Raw genomic sequence first — 6559 nt, 5'->3', positions numbered from 1 at the left:
GAAAGCTAAGAGCTGGTATTTTCTGAGGGTTGCCTCACATCTACTGAGGGGGTGCCACAAGTTTATCGGGGGATGCCTCAAATTTATCAGGGGGTGCCTTGAGTATAAAAGGTTGAGAACCATTGGGCTGATCTATGCCTTTCAAGGGCAGACAACCTGTGGGGGGTGGTGACCACCCAGAGAAACTAGTGGTGGCTTTGGCAGTGGCCAGTTTCAGGGGGGGCTCATGCCTATGACCTAAACACACCAATATATGTATATGAGTATGTGTGTATTCTGAAATAACGCTGCTTTTTAACAACAAACCAATGTTACTTAAATGACGTTGCTTATTAAAATTGGAAGTTCCATCCATATTCATGAAAGTGTCTGCATTAAGTTGAAGTCTGAGTTAATAGGAGAAAACAGCCAGGGTGAAGAAAAGAACAGGTAGAACATGACTACCAGGACTGTGCGAAACAGCACTGTTCTGTTTCGACTTGCATTTTGATGTTTCAATGGAACAGTGTTTCGTTTCAAATTTCTTTTCAACTCGAAACTGCTGTTCCATTTCGTTTCACTGAAACAGTTTTGCTGTTCCAATGCTGTTTCAACATTTTGCCCGTAGGCTATACTGGGGAAGCTCAAAACAGCCTATAACTTTGTCATTTCTGTTCTGATTTGGATGAAACTTGCAGGACTGGTAGCCCCTTCTGAGGGCATGAAGCCTACCAAGTTTCAAGGAGATAGGTGCAGGGGTTTCAAGACAACTGCACCCCCAAATTCTTGAAAGCAAAAAACTCATGTCACATGTATGTGTTAAGCCACAGAGGGATCAAAACTGCAGATGTGCTAGCCCCCTCTGAGGCCACAAAGCCTACCAGCTTTCTGTCGGAGATCAGAGCAGCGCCGGCAGCTGCTTTCTGACCCCCCCCCCCCCACCAGAGCAGTAAAACTTTCACATTGACAGGCGGGTAATTAATGGATGGAGTGGAATTAACCAGGCACAGACGCGTGTTGGTTACGGGAGATTGTTTACTTACGTCGCCCAGATAGTGACGTGCGACGCAGGCTGAGCCTTTGTTCCTGTTACAGTTGCTTTGGTTACAGTTGAGCGAACAAGGTCGGGTTACGATATCAAGCGATGACGAACGAAGCGTGCCAAGAACGGACTATCGAGCCTGCAGGGCTTTATTACATCAAAATTAACGATGACGGGGAGTGATTGACGGATGATCAGACCGTCAAGCTATTCTGGTGACGGACTTAGATTTCTCCTCAGAGATTTTTCCAGGGTTCTCCAGCTTGGGCGGAAGTTGCTAAACTATTTATAGACAGAGGTGTCTGATGGAGATATCCAGTGATGAACCGTTATGTGGAATCTTTAATTTTCTGCTCTCAGGTTGCTATCAGGTTACAAGGTAGTGGGTTAGGTTTTCTGCCTGTTACATATGAGGTTATGATGAGGGGCTTACGCTTGTTTCTTGACCAGTTGCAGGGATTTATGGCAGGGCTATCCCCTTTCACCCTGACCAGTCTTAAGTTTCGTTTCTTGGTTGTGACGTGGGCATAAATTATATACAGCTCTCCACCAGGATTTTGTTTCAGGAGTTTCTGGCAAGGATTTCTTTTAACCCTTAGTTGACTACTGTGTGCAAAATGAGGATGGTCTGAATGGTGTGTCTCTTGCTAGTGGCATGGGCACTGATTAACTGGGTTGTGACACTTTCAAGAAGACAGGTGTAGGGGTTTCAGGGAAACTGCACCTCAAGCTGCGGACAAGCAAAACTCATGGCATGGGTGACACTGTGTGTGTTAAGGCGCAGCAGGGTGAAAACTGCAGGCATGCTAGCCCCAGCTGAGGCCACAAAGCCTGCCAGCTGGCCAGGAGTTAGGTGCAGGGGCTTCTGGGTTCTGGGGCCCTGAACCTCTGGCTGCTGACAGGCAAGATTTGTGACATGGGTTCTTGTGGGACTGTGTCTGTCTTGGGGCACAGGGGGGCAAAAACTGCAGACCTGCTAGGCCCTGCTCTGGCCACAAAGCCTGCCAGCTGTCAAGGAGATGGGTGCAGGGGGAGTCTGGGTTCAAAACATTTTGTCTTGCCTTGTTTCGTTTTGAGGCTGTTTCAAAACTCTCTGTTTCATTTTGATTTTGCTGTTTTGAGCTCGAAATGAGTCAAAACAGCATCTAAACGAAACTGCCGGTGAAATTTCACACAGCCCTAATGACTACCTTGAACAAATGGAGGCATGTCCTAGATAGGCATGTTCTGTATACCCAGCAGGGAAAATATGGAGTGTCACACACATTTGCAAGCAATAGTGAGCGCAATACATCTATGTCATTGGATATATATACCATCCATATGCAAATTCAAATATCTGGTGTCCATTGTACAATAGAACGAAGAGCTCTGATAACCCAGTCCACCAACTAGGCCAGCTAAGCTGGTTCAGAGGTGTGGATCTGTTCCATGTATAGTAGAGATCATATCATAGAGTTTCTCCCTAACCCCTCTTGGTTTCCATACTAGGACTTCCACAAATGGGCACCAACATTTATTCAGGACTTTCAATGAAATCAGAGTCTTTAGTTATCAGCCATTTTTAGGTTGATAATATATTTTCATTACTTTTGCAATAGTTTTACCTTATCAAAAATCACGCTGCCTTTTATGCTAGAATGTATTCCTATGTGACAGCAAGGAGCAAAATAAATCAAATTCACGCAGTATTTTGTTCTTCCAATTTCTGTAAAATGTGAATGGTCATTTTGATCTTTCATTTTGATCTTTCCTTATTTCATATCAGTGTAATGTAATTACCTTGAATGGAGCTCCTCTTGATTTTCAGTGCAATGAAAGCAGAATTGAGCCAAGGCCTAATCACTCTTCAGACAATAATTTATACTTTTTTTCTCTTCAAAATTCATTATAAACCAAATTCAGTAACTATGCATTCACCAGTGCTATGCACCTCTGTCTTATAATATTTGGGAAAATATAACATGAAGAAAAACAAGCAAGCCATCTACTGCTGGGGAAAGCTCATAACATGGGAACAAATTATATGATTGATAGTAGAATGCCTTGCCCTCATCTTTCAAGTTTAATTTATAGCCAAAGCAATATTGAGGATCATTCAGGTCAACTTCAAAGTATATTTCAGATATATTGTCTGTCAGTTGGTAACATTCCACATGCACACCTCCACACAAGCAAACTTCCTGGAAGGCCCAAACTGTTTTCTTGCACAAATAGAAAAGAGCTCATTTTTGTTTGCTGTTTGAAAGGGTTTAACTGATGGCATAAAGATGAGAAGACTTCAAAGATCTTGCCTTTTTGTTATTCTTTTAAACTTTTGTTTGCACGTGGCTTTCTATTTACCTTTCAGAAATCATCTTACAAAATAAGGGACCAGGGCATTCTTAATTTTTTAAATGAGACAACATAGTGAATCAAGTTGCTCCAAAGTATACAGAATGTCTATGCTACAGTGTACAAGGGCATGCTTCCCCAGCTACCTTCAGCAGTGCCCTGAGTTTTTCTATGGAGGTACTAATCCTTGTTTTGAAAACACAATCTTTCACCTGATAAGAATTAATCTTCCACTAAACAGAATGCTCAAAGCACAGTGTTTGCTAGAGTACCAGCCTGGTAAATTAAAGAAAAACAGCATTTTGTCATTTTTTCTACATACCTGTAAAGAAGTCATTTGTCTTCATTAATAATCATTCTATAACTATAAATACATAAAAGATGCATTTTAGTGGTTTCAAAGGCCTTTTAGCTAAGGGGGAAGCATTGTGTTTAAGCTATGCAGGTAAAACTAAGGTCTCACTGGATTGCTTTTAAGACTAATAGCTGGTCATATTTTGCAAGGGCTGTAGCTGCAAAACAGCCTTTACCATTTTTAGCCAGATGTAATTCCACCATGGAAGCAATATTTTCCAGTTACATCTTGATCCCTGTTATTGGGTTTGGTTGAGATATGCAAGGTTATGTGAAACAAACAACATTATTTGAATGTTAGATATTAAGATGAGCTTGCTTTTATTTTGATTTATAAAGGGTTCAATTCTGTGAAGAGCCAAGCATTAGTGCTGACATCCAGTTGTTCCTAAATGTTTCTACAGAGAAGAATAAGCAAATGTTTATGCCTGTACTAAATGGAGTAGTGATGAGCATACAAGCATTAGGTAGCCTAGGGCAGAGATAGGTGCTAATAGGACAGCCCTTTTTTAAGAGCTTTACTTATATTTGTTGGCAACCAGGAGAAGAGTGTGTTTCTGAGCTGTACTGAGAAGCAGTTGCAAGTAGTGTTACTATGATAGCTAGTCAGTCCCAAGAAAAGTCACAGAAGTTTCTAGGAATATAGCATCCCTTTTAGCAAGTTGCTGGTCTTGTGATTCATAGGAGTCATATTGGTCACAGATCTCTCTGATTTGCTCTTTCGCTACTTGCTAATGACCATGCAGTTCTTCCTCACTTAAAGCTCAATTTACCCTTTAATATCAGATTGCAGGAAGATTATGGTGTATTGCATTGTATATAGTCACTCTTAGAATGCCACAGTTCTGGTATGGAGCTGATATACCAACAGTTCCATGACTGACAGGTAAGTATTGGAAGGTAAGGAAGATGCTAAAAAAACAGAGATTGGCTCTGATTGTGTTTAGAGAAAAATATGGCATGAAAGTGTAATGTTTCTTGATACTCCCCTTGCTCCTCAGTTTCTGTTCCTCTCTCTTCCACATGGTTCAGCTGAAACTCTTAGGCTAGGGACAGACATTATACATAGACCGGTTTAAGTGATCAGACATTGGTTTAAACCTGTAGCAGAACAGACATTCAGTGCCAAAAAACAGTTTGAAAATGGCTGAAACCAGTCTGAGATAAACCTGGTTGAATGTAGTATCAGATTGAACTGATTTGGCTCAAACCAGTTTATGCAATGTCTGTCCCAGACCCCTTGCTTAAGTTAAACCAGACTCCTCCAGCATCCCAGCATGCTCTTGGGGAGGTAAAATAGTCCCCTGTGTGTAGATCCAAGCCCTGAACCTGTGAGCCCAGAGCTAAGATCTGTAGGACCAGACTGAAAGGGAGGAAGTGTTGGCAAAGACCTGACAATCACCACACATGCTGGAGATGTAGTTAAGGGAAGTTGCAGACAGCTTCACCAAAGAATGCAGAGAGCTACATTCACATTATAAAGCAGAACGTGTAAAAGGTGGGAATACCTAAACAAAGCCTTTTTGAATGCCTGGCTGTAAGGAGACACTCTGCTCTCAGGATTAGTAAACTAATCCTTGTCTTCCTGCTTTACATTTTGAGTTAGACTAAGTTGTGTATGCTGTGTTTTACTAGGCTGTATCTTAGCTTAGGCAAAGATTTCTGGTAGTTCCCTGTTGTATGCTTTGTCAATTACTGTGTTCAACACATGCTTGTTTCAGAGAAAGGGTTTTTTCCCCATCCCGCTCCTCAGTCTGGCAGCAGCTATATTTCCTGATTTAACAGAGAATGTGTGTGCAGTTATTAATCAGTTTAAGCTGCCCAGCTTAGACTAACCTGCAAAGAGTGAATCAATTCAGGCTTGAGCTTTTTGAATGTCTGTCCCTAACCTTAGGCATTGTCTCTGTAACTTCCATTTGAAATAGCCTTTTCCTGGAAATCTATAGATCCACTTCTGAAGGACTACCAGTAGGAGCTATACAATAGACAGGTCGTTTTGACCATTGTGACCATCTGCTTTGGAACAAAGTAGATAATCAGCCAAGAAAACCACCTGCTCCTTTAGGAAAAAAAACAGTGGATTTTAGCCCTAAAATGCTAGGTGTGGCTTCAGAGTTTCATTTCATGGGTAGCACCTTTGGTTTGTCTTAGCTGTAAAATGTCATTCTAAATGGAGATTGTCTATAAAAATATTGTGAGGTCATTCCAAATTCATTTTAAGTCTATGATGTTAATAGAAAATGTACTCAGTTTACAAAGTTGTGGGGTTTTTCTTCCTTTTGAGCCTTAGAAAGTCATCCTGGAATCTGAAGACCAACCTGCTAGTCAGGAATTATGACCAATTATAACAGTTATAAAGGCCAAATGTGACCCCTGAGCTTGCAACATAAGTAATTGAAATTTGTTATAAGGTTCTTTTCATGATATTTAAGAAATAGAATCCACCTGGCTCACTCTTTGCACTTACTGTCCTGCAGAGACTACAAGAATCAGTTTTACTCTCTAAATACACACAGGCAGCACAGAGCTGCCTTAGGAGTAGCCAACATGGGTGACTGACCAGGGTGCCATGGTCAAGGGCCGCCACCACACACACACACACACACACACACACACACAGTGGTGCCCCCTCACCCAAGTCACCAGCGCTGCTGCAGGCAGAGGCAGGTGGACAGGGGAGTGGAACACAGTCCAGCAGGGAGGCGGAGCCACCCACACCACCCAACCCACCTCTTTTCCCCCACCACCTCCAGCTGCTGCTAAGGAGGAGCTAGGCTGGGCAGCTCTGTTTACCCACTAGACTCTGCCCCACACCCATGCCTACCTGCCTCTGCCTGCTGCAGCACCTAT

This window comes from Alligator mississippiensis, chromosome 3 (genome assembly GCF_030867095.1).
Source record: "Alligator mississippiensis isolate rAllMis1 chromosome 3, rAllMis1, whole genome shotgun sequence".
Taxonomy (NCBI): Eukaryota; Metazoa; Chordata; order Crocodylia; family Alligatoridae; genus Alligator; species Alligator mississippiensis.
The sequence above is the reverse complement of the archived record's forward strand: the minus strand, read 5'-3'. Positions refer to the sequence as shown.